This window comes from Podarcis vaucheri (genome assembly GCF_965113315.1).
Source record: "Podarcis vaucheri genome assembly, chromosome: 3".
Taxonomy (NCBI): Eukaryota; Metazoa; Chordata; class Lepidosauria; order Squamata; family Lacertidae; genus Podarcis; species Podarcis vaucheri.
Window position 1 is genome coordinate 54,112,869 of NC_138761.1, and position 17,148 is coordinate 54,130,016.

The window sequence follows — 17,148 nt, forward strand, 5'->3', positions numbered from 1 at the left end:
TTTATGTTTAAACCATGGGGGAATTTGACACTGCCGTATCTGTTTGAGCATGATAGCAAAACTGTATCCTTCACTTCTTTTCCCTTCCTTGGACAGGCAAGACATTTCACAGCAAGGTAAAGGTAATTAGAATTTATAGGTCATGAAAATAAATGTCACAGAGATTGTATTCACAGCATTTTCCTGGATATGTCTCAAACTGCAATCCTATACACATGGATTATGTCCCACTGAATTCAATGGAACTTACTTCTGAGCAGATTCAGTATTCTGCCGTCAGATACTTTTCCTCAGCTGCACCAATACACATGCAAGCAATGTTCAAATATATAAACATTCCACGTGTAGTGATTTGCATTAGTTCCACATAATCTGTAGCAGCATTAATTAATAGAGTGCATAGTGCTTCTACATCTGTTAGCCATTAGTCTTTACTCTAATTTATTAAATCCTTATAATTTACTTCAACCAGTCACAAGGACAGGCAATGAATGAGTGATTGGATCAGGATGTCAAAATAGTAGGTGGCAAGGAATTTTTAATTTTTTAAAAAAGAGAATTGTTGACAAAATAACTTTTGACAAATTAACTTTTACTGTGTTTTGCTGGCTGAGATAATGTGGGCCACCACTATTAACCCAGGTCTTAATATGTCACACTTGTCATTACGCCTTTGGTATGCCACAAATGCTCAGTGACATGGCTTTCGAGTAACACAGCAATTAGAATATTATGATCTAATTCCACCTGAGTAAATTTAAACAATAGTAAAACATTTTGATTGTTTTTAATGTAGTAACTTTAGCTAAATACTGTATGTAGGAATGAAATAATTTCCAACTTTATTTACCGTATTTTTTTGTGGAAAACATGCCCCCGTGTATAACACGGCCCCTATTTGGGGGGACTCAAATTTAAGAAAATGGGGGGAGATGGCCCAGAGTTGCTGAGCTTTTTTCAGGGGGGGGGATGCTGAAAATCACTAACCCGACTGACATGCACTGACAATCACTCCCGTTGCCTAAGCCAACAGCAGCAGGCAATCACACGCCCAATTGCCGCAGCGGCAGCCAATCCAAAGAAGCCCTTGCAGCAACCACAAATCACCAACCAAATGGCTGCTGACAACTTCCTGCTCGCAGCTGCAACCAATCACACACACCCCATGTACTATTTGTGTATAGAATGCCCCCTGTTTTTTAACATTAGTTTAGAGTACAAAAAAACCCTAGTCTTATACACAGAAAAGTACGGTATATTTCTCTCATTGACAGTGGTACCTCGAGACGCGAACGGGATCCATTCTGGAGCCCTGTTTGCATCCCGAACGGAACGCAAGACACAACAACGTGTTTGCGCGTGCGTGGGTCACGTTTTGCCGCTTCCGCGCATGCACATGATGTCATTTTTTACTGTCTGCGTAGCGCGCTCCGTTACTTCCAGGTCACTGCGGAGTGCAACCGGAAAGCGCTCAACCTGAAGCATATTTATCCCAATGTATGACTGTATATGCAATATAAAAATCCAAATCTCTCCCCACCAACCACTGACAGGGCTTTACAGGGTGGCAAGGCCGCCACCACATCTGTAGCCTCCCTGTTCATGATGGCTAGAGTAGAAAGTGGGAAGACAGTAATATTGCCATGCCAGCCTGGAGCTGGCACTGCGATAAGGCACGATGCAATCACATCAAAGCAGTGAGACTTGCTTGAGATGCAACACATCTGAATCCACTGCAGCCCCACCTCATCCCTGGGAGGCCGTGTTGCACAGCTTCCTTCTGGCTACCAACAGCAAGGCATCTTGTCTCAGTGCTTCTGCCTACACGTTGGGTGAAAGGGGGAGGCCAGCCACCAGCTTAGGCACCTCCATTCATTTCAACATTTTAAACAGAAACATTCTCAAGATATTAAAATCCCCAAACTATACTTGCAATATAAACTATATAGTGTTCAATTATATTCTAGTATTTGGGGGGGAAAGAAGTGACTGCTACCAGCTTACAATGATAGTTTACACCCCACAACTAGTAGGAGCATTTCATCTGGAACTACAGAAAATAAATGTTAGCTTCCACAGCTGTTTATGAAAGTATCTGTGGCATGTACCCTCTTCCTGAACACTTGGAAGATGTTTGGAATTTTAATCAGACATACAATGCATTTGTCTTCAAACTAAAAGTGGAAGTAATCATTCCTTCTACGAGTTAACTTGGGTTAGTCAAGGGAATGTCAGTCTGGATGTGAAATGGGACAACTCAAAAGGAAGGCAGTGGGGTCTTGAGGTATGCAGGAGTATATAAGTTTATGAAATCAAAAGTTTGTAAGTTTGTAAATCACAAGAAAACAACATTTTATCTTTTTTTAGCCTCATCTCCCAACAAGTAAATTGTTAACAATCTCACCTGACTGTATTCCTGTTAAGCAAAAATGTTTAAAAGCACTTTGCACAGTAATAGTGCAAGGGAGAAGACTGTTGTTCTTGATAATCATAAAAACAGCAGCAGCAACCAACTGAAAATGTATTAGATTGTAACCACAAACATAAAACAAGTAGATAGTGAGCTTGTTTACTCCCAAGTAAGCATGCTTAGGATAAGATTACATGTCTGGGCAGCAATTCTCACCTCTCACTCTAGCAACCTCATCCTGAATAATGGTGGGGCCAGCACTGTTGCAGCTTAACAATGACATTGGTTAATAACATCTGAACAAATACTTTGATATACAAATAGTTTGAATATCTAGGGCTACCCACTTATCTGGGCATATATCCCAAGGAACATAGTGGGATTTCTGTCGAAGCTAAATTTCAGAGTACAAAGTATTGAACAAGTTCCCTTTGTTGCTTGAAGTTACTTTACCAGAAAACCACATACAATTAGAAAAGAAACCCTCTAGCTTCCCTTCCCCCTCCTAAACAATAATAAGAGCATTCCAGGAATACTCCAGATAATTTTCTGTCTAAATGAGGATTACCGCACTCTTGGGATTTTTATTTCTCTTAATTCCACTGAGTGCTCCATGGCTATTTCAGTATTAAGGAGTCATAGTTCTACCAACCCAGTTCCCCCACAGTCACAGTCAACAGTTCTAGTTACAGGTAGGTAGCCGTGTTGGTTTGCCGTAGTCAAAAAAAAATCAAAAAAATCCTTCTAGTAGCACTTTAGAGACCAACTAAGTTTGTTATTGGCATGAGCTTTCATGTACATACACACTTTCAGCAAAAGGAACCTGAAGTCTGAGGAGCGCAGCGGGAACTTGCGCTGCGCTCAGAAGGCTTCAGGGATATGGCTTCTTTAGCCCCGCGCAGCCTCTCCCTGCCGGAGAGGTTGCATGTGGCTATGGCACAAGTCAAGACAGCGAGTGGGATGGATCCCGCTCGCTGTCTTGGCTTGTGCCATAGCCGCACGCAACCCCTCTGGCAGGGAGAGGTTGTGCGGGGCTAAAGAGGAAGCCAAAACAGCGAGGGGGGTCCATCCTGCTCGCTGTCTTGGCTTGTGCCATAGACACGCGCAACCCCTCCGGCAGGGAGAGGTTGCGTGCAGCCTGTACGCTGCTCTTTGGGGCTGGGGGGGAAATAAGATTTTTTTTCTTGATTTCCCCCTCTAAAAACTAGGTGCGCCCTATGGTCCGGTGCGCCTTATGGAGCGAAAAATACGGTATATGAATGCAGGCCTCATGTCAAAATTTCTCTACATGCTGAAATCTTCCATGGCAGGAAGATGTCCATCTAAATGCAATGTGGAGTGCTACTAGCCTAGGCAACAGTGGCACAAAGCTTTCGAAATGTTTGAATGGGCTCCAACAGGTAATTCATTCTGTAATTGAAAAAAGAAAGACTATACCAAGTATAATTTCTGTCTTTCACTGAAATAAAGCATGTGAAGCTTCTGTAGCCAGGAGTGCCTATGCCCAGCAATGCCTGGTTCATCAGAAACAGCTATTTCTCAGTCCATACACAGTTCAAGCTACAGTAGTGCGTGACATAGTAACCTCTTGCATGTGATATGAGGCTGTCCTTGAATCAGGTTGAATGCTGTAAACTAATGCAGAATGTAGCAGCCAGGTTGTTAGCTGGTGCCACAAATAGGATTGCGAATCACCAATCCTCAAAGCTCTACACTAGTTGGCTGTTTGCTATCAGGTCCAATCTAAGGTGTTGGATTTATAAAGTTCTGTGGAGCTTAGGGCCTGAGTGTTAGAAAGAGTGTCTCTCCAATTAACTGCCAGCCCAGATGGCAAGATCTGCTGAAGAGGTTTTGCTTGTAGCTCCAACAACAACTGAAGTCCTCTGTGTGACAGCACAAAGCAGAACCTTCCCTGTTTCGGCACTCCAGGTGTGGAATACCTTCCCATTGAAATGGCTTTCCTTCATGTTAACTTTTATTCAGATGTTCAGTTTAAGATAAGATATCTGTTTTATGTACAGAGATAACTGAATTTAAAACTGTCTTTCTATTATGTTTACAATTTTTATTGTTTTTATGACAGTGTGTGATATTGTCGTGTGTATTTAGGTGAGTTGTTTGGGAACCTTTGGGCTGATACATGGGTTGCAGTGGCCACATTTAATGGAAACAAGTTCCACTGATAACCAGTTTGGGATATTATCAAAGTTTGGGATATTATCAAAGCAGTTTGCTATGTAACACATGTGTATCTGTGATGCACATAATAACCAGCAAACCTGCATTGGGTCCATGCATGCCCTAATATGCACAAGATGATGCATATTGACAGGTCAAAGAGGCTTAGATGAGTAGCATGACACAGCAGGGCAAAAGGTGCAGAAGGCTCTTTTTGCATGCAGATCTCCCTTACTGTAGCTTTTGGCAGAATGGCCAATATGCACAGGTCTGGTGTGTTACTATGATTATTATAGAAAGAACCACAAAGAAAAAGAAGAAATGGAATAAAAGCATGATGCAGACCCTGACTTACATGAAAAGAATACCAAAATACTTCTGGTCAGGTCTGGGAGAAAAATAATATATATTAATCCAGCACAATTCAATACATTTGAACTTCTTGTGAGAACTGATGTTCCTTTTGTTTGAAAAGCAAAGACAGCCATGAATAATGCCTAAGAGAAAAATTGGACCAGAAATAAATGGCTTTTTAACATGTGACCTTTGATCTCAATTCCAGTTCCCCAGAGGCCATCTCCGCATTCTTCTCAAGTATTGTTCTTGCAGATGACTAATGTGGATAAAAAGACTGAAGGAGGAACCTCTGCTTCAGCATGGGACCTTACAAGGATTCTTGATGCTGGAGAAGTCAAAGGTGGCATCTGTCTGGATATCTATTTTAAATTAATACAATGGAGGTCACTAATAGCGAGTCTTGGAACCAGTGAGTGAGTTACACAACTGAACACCTAATTTAATCAAGGCAATTGTTAGAGTAAGTACTTGATCTTCACCAATCCATTAATTTTATTTCAGTGAACAGCACAATGTATTTCAGTTCAAAACACTGAATAGTAAGTTGTTTGTTTGGTTTTCCCTGGTGAACTTATGGTATTGGTCAAAATGTGAAATATGTTGGAATCTTAGTATGTAACAGATATTTGATTCCTGACGGAGCTGTTTTTAATAAAGCAAATACATGTAGATAATACATATTACAGGGAAGCTTGTTTCTGTGAATTAAACATAATATTTCTTACATCACATTATTCCTTGAAAAGCTTAGATGCTAATAATTGTTTATTGATCCTAAAGCACTGTCAGGGAACTGCCATCGGAGGAACAGCTGGTGGAGGGGCTCAGGGAGGAAGGAAGAGACTCAACAGCCGAAGCAGGGACCAGCAGGGGGAGGAGTGGATCTCTGAGGGAATGCGAGCAGGAGGGAGGGCTCAGAGACGCTTCCAGCGAGAACAGTGGGGAGGTATCTGAAGCTCCCATAGGGAGAACCACGCCTCGCCGGAAACTGTCACGCCGTGAGTCCAGAAGGCGGGTTTCCGTTAAGGAGCTCTTATGCTGGAAACGATTCCGAAAACAACCACTGTCGGAATCTGCAAGCGATTAGAGCAGACATGTTTGAGGAGCTCTGTCACACACAGAGGTTTGTGGAGTTGCACGAACTCTGAGGGATTACGATTTTATGCACAAGCAGCTCATCATCCCATCACAGCATTCCGACAGTCTTTGTACGCTGCCTGTGCAGGAGAAGGCATCATGAGCGACCCAGCCGGAACCGAAGGAGCAGGGGTTGGAGCTGGTCCAAGCTTGGAAGAAAGGTACCGAGCGTTGGAAATCCAACTGGCGCTGCAGACGGCGAGGCTTGAGGAGAGAAGGGCTCAGGATGCAGACAAGAAGGGGAGAGCCACCCAGTTCACCAGAAAGGTACCAGGATTGGTGCAGAAGTTTGGGGGGGACCCCAAGGACTACCATGCCTTTAGGACAGAGATGCAATATGCCCTCAATGTGCAGTTTGATGAATTCCCTGATGAGGAATCGCGAGTGGCTTTCATGATTGGGCATCTTGAGAGGGGGGCGAGGGACTGGGTTAGACCCCTGATGGCAACGCATAATGACGTCCTAAAGGACACCAGGAAGTTCTTTCGTGCAATGGATATCATGTTTTCCAGCGATATTGAGGAGGGAGTGGTGCGCAGACAGCTAATGGCTTGCAAGCAGGGAAGCCGATCTGTCCGTGAGTACTGGACTGAGTTTACCATGCTGGTTCACAGATTGGGGTGGGACTTATCGGCGGCACCCATTCAGATGCTATTTGAAGAAGGTCTTTCTTCGGCTGTGAAAGACGAATTGTCCCGGAGCCCCAGGGCGGTTTCTATGGATCAGCTGACCAAATCTGCGCTGACCATAGGAGCGCGCCAGGAGGCGAGAGCCTTGGAGAGGCGGGAAGGTAAGGGGAGTTACGCATTCCAGACATTCCTGAGCCAGCTTTCCCGCCGGCAGAGCCGATGGAAATCGGAACAGCGCGCGCGTGCGCAGTTTCAAAGCCCAGCGAAGGGGGTAGGAAGGAGGGAAAAGGCGCCCGGAAATGCTATCTCTGCCAACAGCCAGGTCACTTTGCCAGAGTCTGCCCCCAGAGGAAGGAATGGCAAGGAATGGTGGGAGCTGTTGAGGGAGGAGTGGAAGAGATATCGGAGCAAGTAAAAGCCAACGCCTGGCTGCCACCGTCGGGGCACAGCAGCCAGGCCAAAGAGCAGTGAAAGTGCCCGCGCCAGAATCTCCCAAACCTGCCCTAGTGATAGAGGTGTCACTAGAGTTGCAAAACGGATACCCTCTGAAGATTAAGGCGCTGTTGGACTCAGGCAGCTCCTGCAATTTCATGAGCAAGGAGTTTGCAGCTGAACACCAGATACAGACGATCCCTTTAAGCAACCCCCTACAGGTGACCATGATCAATGGCAGGGAGCTGTTGGGAGGGGAAGTCAGCTTGCAGACCGTCCCAATGACAATGAAGGTGGCAAGGCACACAGAACTGATAGCGTTTAATGTGGCCACCTTGGGAGGGGCTCCCATTATTTTGGGGATGAGCTGGCTGGCGTTACATGATCCACTGGTGGGCTGGCATCAGAGAGTGGTTTCCTTCGGTTCCGCACATTGCTTAGAACACTGCAGGGAGGGAAAGGGTTCAGCAGGAGCCCAAGCTACCCTAGCAGGAACGGAAGTAACGGAGAAGGTGAAGGTACCACGACAATACGCAGATCTCAGCGACGTGTTCAGCGAAAGGGAAGCTGACCAACTACCCCCGCATAGACCCTTTGATTGTCAAATCAATTTACTGCCTGGGGCGCAGCTCCCCGCAGGCAAGTTGTATGCCATGTCAGACAGAGAAATGCAGGAGTTACGAGAATTCATTGACAAGAACCTGAAGAGGGGTTTCATCAGAGAGTCAAGGGCAGTGGGAGGTAGTCCAGTGTTTTTTGTGGATAAAAAAAACACAGACAAGCCGAGACTTGTGTGTGACTTTTGGGCCTTAAACGCAGTGTCAGAACCATTGGCCTTTCCCATGCCTAGAATAGATGACATTTTGAACAGGGTGCGGAAGGGAAAGATTTTTACCAAGCTGGATCTAAGGGGGGCGTACAATCTGATACGTATAAGGAAAGGGGACGAATGGAAAACGACCATGTTCACCCCTTTGGGGGCCTTTGAATATCTCGTTATGCCATTTGGATTACAAGCAGGCTCAGCGTGCTTTCAATCGCTGATGAACCACGTACTAGGGCCTTTGCTTTACAAGAATTGTGTGGCCTTCCTGGATGACGTGTTGGTGTATTCTGAGAATGGGGAGCAGCATGTGAGAGACGTCAGAGAAGTGTTGCGCAGGCTGCTAGACAACCGGCTGTGGGTGAAACTGGAGAAGTGTCAGTTTCATACCAAGGAGGTAGAGTTCCTGGGGTACCGCCTGTCAGACAAGGGATTGGCTATGGATCCCGGCAAGGTCCAGGCAGTGCTGGAATGGAAAATGCCCAAAACAAAGAAGGATGTGCAGAGGTTCCTAGGGTTTGGGAACTTTTACCGTAAGTTCATCCGAAACTTTGCCCACCTGACGGCGCCCATAACGGACTGTCTCAGCAGTAAGAAGAAATTTGTTTGGACTGAGGAGGCGGAGCGAGCTTTTGAGGAGCTAAAAAGGGCCTTCGCCTCTGAAGAACAACTTCTGCATGTGGATTTACAAAAAAAGATGAGAGTCGAAACAGACGCATCAGACAGAGCCATTGGGGCGGTGCTTCTCCTGCAGCCAGGGGGGGAGGAGTCAGAGTGGAGACCGTGTGCCTTTTTTTCGCGAAAACTGAACAAATCCGAGAGGAACTACACGGTGTACGATCGAGAACTTCTCGCTATTCATGAGGCTTTTCGGAGATGGAGGCACCTGCTAATTGGTGCACAACATAAGGTGCAAGTGTGCACTGACCACAAGAACCTAGAGTATTGGAGAACGGCACGAGTGCTCAACCAACGGCAGTTGAGATGGGCCCAGGAGTTCTCCAGATTTAACTTTGAGATTTGTTATGTGCCAGGCCCAGAGAACGTTAGGGCGGACGCTCTCTCACGTAAACCTGAATATTTGGAGGGGGAGGGAGCACCCGAAGAGAGACATGTCATTCCAGAGGACCGCTGGGTGTGTGGGGCGGCATTGGTGGGGCAAAGAGAACTGGTAGAGGGAACGGAGAACGATGAATACGCACAGGACAAACTCAGGGGACTCAGGAGGGAGGGAGATAAACCCGGAGGTTTTGAGGAGAGAAACGGGGCGTTGTACTACAAGGGAGCGTTATATATACCTGAAGGAGAGTTGAGGGGGAAGGTACTCAAGCAGCTGCACGATAGCCCCACAGCGGGGCATTTTGGGCAACACAGAACCATGTGGCTGGTGACCAGGGAATTTTGGTGGCCTAAGGTCAGGGAAGACGTGCGGGAGTATGTGAGGAGTTGTGACCAATGCTAGCGAGCCAAAGGGGAAAGGCGGGCGCCGGCAGGGTTATTAGAACCGCTACCCACACCAGAAAGACCATGGGAAGCAGTGGCCATAGATTTCATGACTGATCTGCCAAGGTCCAGAGGGAAAACAGCCATCATGGTTGTGGTAGACCTGTTAACCAAAATGGCACACTTTATAGCCTGCTCACATGCGGTCACGGCAGAAGAAACCGCTAAATTGTTTGTAGGAAATGTGTTTAGGTTGCATGGTGCCCCCTTGAGGGTGGTTTCAGACCAGGGGAAACAATTTACTTCCAGGTTCTGGAGGAAGCTCATGAGCTTACTGCATGTGGAGGTAAATTTCTCGACTGCCTGGCATCCTGAAACCAATGGGCAGGCGGAAAGAGCCAATGGCATCCTCCAACAATATTTGAGGTGTTACGTCAATGACAGAGAGAATGATTGGGTGGAGAAGTTGGCATTGGCGGAATTTGCCTACAACAATGCGGAGAATGTGTCCACGGGGATGAGCCCCTTTTTGGCAAATTACGGGTGCCATCCCAGGGCTTTCCCAGGGGGGGAAGGGGAGAGATGGAGCGTTCCAGCTGCCGAACAGTTCGTAGAAGAAATGGAAGCTATCCATCGCCAGCTCCAACTTAACTTAGACAGGGCCAAGGAGGAATATAAGAGGCAAGCAGACAAACACAGGAGAGAAGGTGAAACCATTAGGGTGGGGGACCAAGTGTGGCTGTCTACCCAAGGGTTACCCTTCAAAGGGGGTTGTAAGAAGTTAAGACCCAAAAGACTGGGCCCATTTGAAATCACACAACAGGTCAATCCAGTGGCTTTCAGACTCCGGTTACCGAACCACATGAAGCTGCACCCAGTTTTCCACAGGTCGTTGCTGTCACTGTATAAAGGGGACAGAGAAGGGAGGGTCACTCGGGGACCAGCAATGGAGGAAAGGGAACAAAGCTACAATGTGGCGGAGATCCTCGATTCCAGGTGGAAGGGAGATCAAGTAGAGTATTTGGTAATGTGGGAAGGGGAACCGGAGTCGGAAAACACCTGGGTCAGGGCAGAGGATGTCAATGACGAGGTTTTAATAGAAGCTTTTCATCAGAGGTTCCCACGTAAACCTCAGCCTGTAGCGAGGTTCCGGAGGGAATACTTTGCCACCACCGACGAAGAAGAGGGGTTGGAGGGGTTCACAGATTCCGAGGAGGAGGAGGATTCAGCGAGCCAGGACGGCGATCGATGGAGGGAATTGTTCGAGACGTCTGAAGATGAAGAAGATTCTTTTCGGGGTTTTACCTCCTCACCTCCCAGAGGAGAGGAAATGGGAGGGGGTGAGGGGGGCCCTGGAGGGGAGGTGGATGTCAGGGAACTGCCATCGGAGGAACAGGTGGTGGAGGGGCTCAGGGAGGAAGGAAGAGACTCAACAGCCGAAGCAGGGACCAGCAGGGGGAGGAGTGGATCTCTGAGGGAATGCGAGCAGGAGGGAGGGCTCAGAGACGCTTCCAGCGAGAACAGTGGGGAGGTATCTGAAGCTCCCATAGGGAGACCCACGCCTCGCCGGAAACTGTCACGCCGTGAGTCCAGAAGGCGGGTTTCCGTTAAGGAGCTCTTATGCTGGAAACGATTCCGAAAACAACCACTGTCGGAATCTGCAAGCGATTAGAGCAGACATGTTTGAGGAGCTCTGTCACACACAGAGGTTTGTGGAGTTGCACAAACTCTGAGGGATTACGATTTTACGCACAAGCAGCTCATCATCCCATCACAAGCACTGATCAAGTTCAGACCCGAAATGGGCCTCAGTAATGTAATATAATAATCAATAAAAATTAATACCTTATAAATGTAACAGTTCACTGCTAATTCTCCCAAGCACTCAGTTCCACAGTCTTGCTATGGTAGAAGAACCCAAGGAATCTCTTGTACAGAAAGGACAGAGCAAAACAATGAAACTCTTTAGTACCAGACTCTGCAGTGCCTTCTATTTACATTTAAGGCAAGCAATATAAATTTGGTTAGTGATGGCATGTCGTAGGAGCAGGACACCTAGAAACTATAAAACTCTACTCTGCCACTTCAGTGGCATTACAGACAAAGATGCTTACATAACTGTTTAGGAACAGGGGCGAAGTTGGAAAAGAAGAATGACTCAAATGTTTATTGCCACATAGATTGATACTGAAAGGTATGAAAAAACTTCAAAAGATTTCTGGTTATTAAAAATAGCTACTCAGGGGAAGGGATCCCTAAATAACAACAAATTTATACAGGTATGTATAATAAATATATTTGACCATAAGCTGAAAACAATAAAATCCAGTGTGAACAGCACTTGTATAGAAATGTCATATATAGATTTGTCTGGACCCTAGGTCATGCCCAAAGCTATGTCTTAGATCAAATGGTACCATATTTGAGTGGAAAGGCCTTTCTGCTTTCATAAGGGGAATTAATTTCCCCAAACACCCATAGTTGCAGCCCCTCATGCAGCATCAAATGCATTCCAGACTTACAATTCCCTGGAGAGGGGGCTGTGTCCAGAGCAAAGAAAGATATATTCTATGAGGTTAATTTATGGTTTGCAGGATCTAACACCATAGTGTGACAAACAGGAAGCAGAAGAAAAGAAATTAAACAATACTGAACTGACGAAAGAATGACATGGAAATATATTTCAACAAAAATCACAGTGACTGACAAGCCTAATTTATGTAATTTGAAACTGATATGAAATGTAATATTCATTTAGAATATGCATAATGTTTAGTATATCTTAAGCCATGAAATAAAACACTTCTTAAAACATAACTGGTTGATATTAATTCGCTTTTGTACTTGCACACATTCTCTAGTACATACCAATTTATCAATTTACTCAGAAATCACAAATGAATGAAATATTGACAGTGAAGATCTGCCTATTTTATTGTACTGATAAAAATTCACAATGATTATTAGTGTTAAACACAATCAGGTATTACAAGTTGCTAAATGGCTACCGAAGTATCCTATGAATGAAAGCTAAACAGAGCACTGCAATCATTTAAAAACCTTGTGAACTTGTTTTCTCAAACCTGCCATTAGCTGCAACTAATGGCTGATTCCTTCCAACCCAGCATTGCTTTTTAAGTCTCACATGGTAACAATGGCTCATTACACGCCTCCATCAGCAAACTCACCAGTGTCCTTGAGAACAATGAAGGTTATCAGAGGAATATGCACAAATCCTAGTCACACACCCTTATTTAGTAAATGAATGCAAGACGTGTTTGTGTATGGATTATGTTCAACTGGCACTTCTATTTGTAGCCACACAAAGAGGCAGCTTGCATTTCCAGCCATTATATTTTTTTCTAAACAGAGCCAAAGATCAGGGAAATAAATTAGCCTGTCTTACTAATGAGGGTATGGATTGCTGACAGGTTAAGGCAACCACTTCTAAGAGAAAATAGATAATCTTAAAACAGCAAGTGCAAACTCTCAGCCTATTTTTGGTCGCTTTATCATAGCACTGTAATGTTAACTTTTAAAAGAGGTTGATACAATGCAATATGATGTATTTCAAAGAATAGTTTGTTGCAACAAAGTTTTCCTCAGTTTTACTGAAATACTTCTGGCACAATTATAAATGCACCTACAAATATTCTCAGATTCAAAGAAGATGCTTACTGTATAGAAAATTGAAAATAAATGGAAAAAACTTAGGCTTTGTGCATTGATCTCTTCCACTAACCATTTCATGGAGTATAATGATGACCCTCTGGGTGAATTTTCCTTGAAAAATATTTTCCATTCCCAACATATTACAAGGATAGAAAGAAGGAAGTCGGCTTCCTCCTAATCTAGCCAACACACAAAAACAAAGAAACTCTGAAGTGAGTGTGAAAAAGATTAAATCACAGAACTGAACATTATTCTCACAACTAGCATCTGAATTGCCATGATCTCTGAGAAATACATTGCCATTATTGAGCATGTAGGTCCATGTTATTTTTAGTAATTTAGAGAGGCAAGTTAGGCTGCTAATGTAATTCTAGATAGCACAACTGAATTCCACACTGTCCTCATGCTTCAAATCACACTAAGATTACCATTGCGGGAGACTGCAAAGGTCTGAAGGGTGCTGAAAAAGATACAGAGTGGTATGGAAGAATCTCACTGACGTTATGCTCAGGGCTGTACAGACAGAGCATTCCATTCTTGTTCTATTGTTACCCCTGAATGTTCTACATATGGCAGGAAACCAAGGCTGGCTGAGAGCATGTGATCATCTAAAAACGCTTCAAACAGACATGCCCTTGGGGCTAAGAAGATGACTGAATGCTGGCCACTTACTTTGCTGGACTCTAGAGACTATCCAGATGACAGTTTCATTGTGCTGATACTAACTTGGCAGACCTCAAGGTCCCCCAGACAGTAATGCAGTCCAGATATCTGCAGGAGGTAGGTGCAGGGGACATGCCAACTTAACCACTCAGGCACCTTGGCTGGAGGAAAAAATGGGCACCTGTATCCTCCAAAGGTCATGACCTATAGTTGTGCATCATGCATCATCAGTACATCCTACACATAACTTTGCATGCTTCTTAACACTATTAGTATTTCATAAAATTGATACACCACTTCATTGTAAAAAAAAACATATTATATGAATTATATGAAAAGGGATAGACCTGTTCCATTCCAGTTCAAGCTATAATGTTTATTTGATATTGTCAGGAAATGGAGCAGGGAAGTAATTACACTTTAATTATGAATAAACAAGCAGTGACAAGGCTTTGCTTGTATTCCTCACATCAAAACTGAGCCTATGTAGCTTCCCTCTTAATTGCTCACTCCAGAAGTTGTAACTATGGTGCACTAATGAATTTATTAGCATTTCCATGGTATGAAACATAACAATATATTTAATTGGAGTAGCCTGCCAGTTGCAGCAAATAATGCTTAGGATAAAGCACAACATTTTTAAATGCTGTGCTAACACCCAAAACACAGTAAATAATACCCAGCATTTATATATGGTGTGTGTTTTTAGTGTTCAAAGTGCTTCACATACATTATCTCAGTAATCCTCACAACAGTCAGTATTATTAGTTTTGACATATCTCAATTTTGGGCTGAGCTTTTATGGTTTTTGTGTAGTCCAGCAAGGCAAAAATTGTCAACTTTTTGAAATTTCAAACCCTCTAACTCACAAATGGGATGAAATAAAAATAAATTTTTTTATTTAATTAAAATTGAAATTTTAGATTTAAACAGTTTTGATCATTCCACAAGTGTACAACATATTTAAAAAATTGGATGACATGAGGTAAAAAGGTTGGCTCACTTGATATGAAATGACCCTAATATTGAATGAAGTTCAAATCCCAGCTCAACTGTAAAGCTCTGTGAATGACCTCCAGCCAGACACAGGTAATGATAAATTTCCTGCAGAAGGTGCATATAAATAAAAGTCAAAGGAGCCTAGTCCTCATGGTGGAGGCTACCCAGTGCTGAATAGAGAGCACGAATAGTTCAATTTACCAAGTGGTTTTTCTTCAAATTTATTGACAACAGCCACTAATGGCATAAAAAACAATCTCTAGGGATCACTGACGGCAATCCATAATGCACTCTAAAAGCTACCCATGTGCTGCCTTAGAGTGCTGGATTTCTGCAAAAGATTTCCATGTAGCTATAAAATATTAAAATAAGATACCTGTTGACTGTGCATCTAAATGGTTTTACATGGATGAATTATTTCAGCTAATGTCAGCAGTAATTTACTTCAATGGTTTGATTCAATATTCTGCTTTTTTCCGCCTTGCAGTTGTAAAGCACCACAAATGTCAAAACCAGAGAAGAGAGTTCTACTTACTGGGATTAGCCTAAGAGCTTGAGGCACCATTATATGATTTAAGTGACATGTGGAATTCTAATATTGAAATTATTCTGCAGAGGGATCTTTAAATATTGCTTGAAAAGTATCATTTTTTTTGTTTTCCTTGATTACATGCAAATGCTTGCGGAGCTCCAAGAGGGTGTTGTGAGGGGCACAGAGAAAATGTCACAAATCTTCAAGTCACAGACAGCCTTTGTGTGTGGTTTAATCAGAAATGACATATTGGGAAATTACATAAAACATAACTTGAACAAATAGCACACACAGCCTCATTCAGCCGTAACCTATAATAAACCTTCAACTTGGGGGCGGGGGAATCAAGCCCAGGCTTTGAACAAGAAGATGCCACCCCTGTTAAGTTTAAATTGGGCTTTGATTCAGAAGTAACCCAAATCAGAGATCAGAAACACACTTTGGGATGCCAGATCATAGCAGCAATATTGCATAGACAAACTCTGTGTATCACACAGAGCTGGTTCACACTGGCTTCAGCAGCACAGGCCCCTGCAGTCTTTCCTTGGGGCTTCCATTTAGCTTTTCAGATGGAACAGACCTAGCATGAACTAGCCCTCTGTGTGAACTCTGCATTCCTAAGTGCAGCCTTTCAACAGGACTATGAATCCTGTGCGATAGATAGTATTTTACAGCACCGTGCTTTTTAAATGATTGCGAGCGACTCTGAGTAGATCATAGGCACAAGAAAGGCAGGATAGAAATCTCTCTAACTAAATAAAAAAAAATGGGGCAACAGGTTCTATATGCACATACAACAATTCTGCAGAGGGTCGTCGGTTCCCATCAAATATCAAACCAATCACTGCACTCCGTAGGCAAGGGCCTCTTGCAATTATAATCTCATTAGGAGGCCCATTCCATATGATGTAGGAATCAGGCCTTTAGCATGATGGTAAAGACTTTGGAACTTGCTCCTGTTATGTATCAGACTACTGCTGTCTGTCTCTATTATCATTTCATTGCCTATTGAAGACTTTCCTTTTCAATCAGTTCTTTTAAATGGAGATTTTCATTTCAGCCTGTACCTGTATTGGACTTGATATTGTTCTTCATATCTATATTTGTTGTCGATATCTTTATTCTTTAATTGCTTTGCCATGTTTTATAGGAAGCAATTTGTAAATGAAATGAATGAAACACCAGACGGCATATCAGGAGACTAATGAGGATGGGGCTTGCACAATAATCTGAAGCGCATGTATTGGCATGGACAACATAAAGCGTGTTCTCCATAACCAGAGAGCACGGGTTGCGGTTGGGGAAACATGCCACCTTGCCATGACTAGGCAGATTTGAGAAAATCCAAGCCTGTTAAAGGGTTAATATTGGGTTGCTGGGGAGTTCTGTATGTTGCTAAATTCAGAGGAGGGGTAGAGTCTATAAATATAGGGAGCCAGGGGTTGGACTTCCTCTTGGCCGTTTTGCTTTCGGATCACATGGAGCACTTGGACAATCTTCTCATTGTCTGGTTACATTTCTTTATTTCCCCTTTCCTTTAATCCTCTCTAGTCCCTTAAATAATTTAATTCCCCCCTTTTCCTGTTCGATTTCCCACCCCACCCCTTACCCTGCCCTGTGGGAAGATTCTCCCTGTATCTGTGGCTTGCCTTTCCCAATAGGGAGAGAGCCCCCGTTAGGGGCTTTCTTTCGCAAAAAGGTTTCCCCCATTTCTCTTGTTGAAATTGTGGGGCTAGTCAGGGCTGTTCCCAGCTTAGCTGGTATCACTTTCGTTTATAGTATCTCCAAAGGTTGGCTTTATGGCTCCCTGTGCCTCCAAGGACTATGAGCACTCTGTATATGCTCTTGAACTATGCTGTTTCTGAACAAGTTT

General features: G+C 43.9%; 1 protein-coding gene and 1 long non-coding RNA gene across 3 annotated transcripts in view; one reads left to right on the plus strand and one right to left on the minus strand.

Annotated features, from left to right (window-relative positions):
- The window catches only part of LOC309528150, a 34,469-nt gene extending 28,870 nt beyond the window's left edge, over positions 1–5,599 (plus strand). The window contains exon 3 of the long non-coding RNA XR_014217572.1: positions 5,151–5,599. This is a non-coding gene — a long non-coding RNA (uncharacterized lncRNA). The remainder of the gene's footprint in view (positions 1–5,150) is intronic.
- The window catches only part of PACRG (parkin coregulated), a 233,009-nt gene that overhangs the window by 46,610 nt on the left and 169,251 nt on the right, over positions 1–17,148 (minus strand). The gene's annotated exons all lie outside the window — the stretch shown is intronic.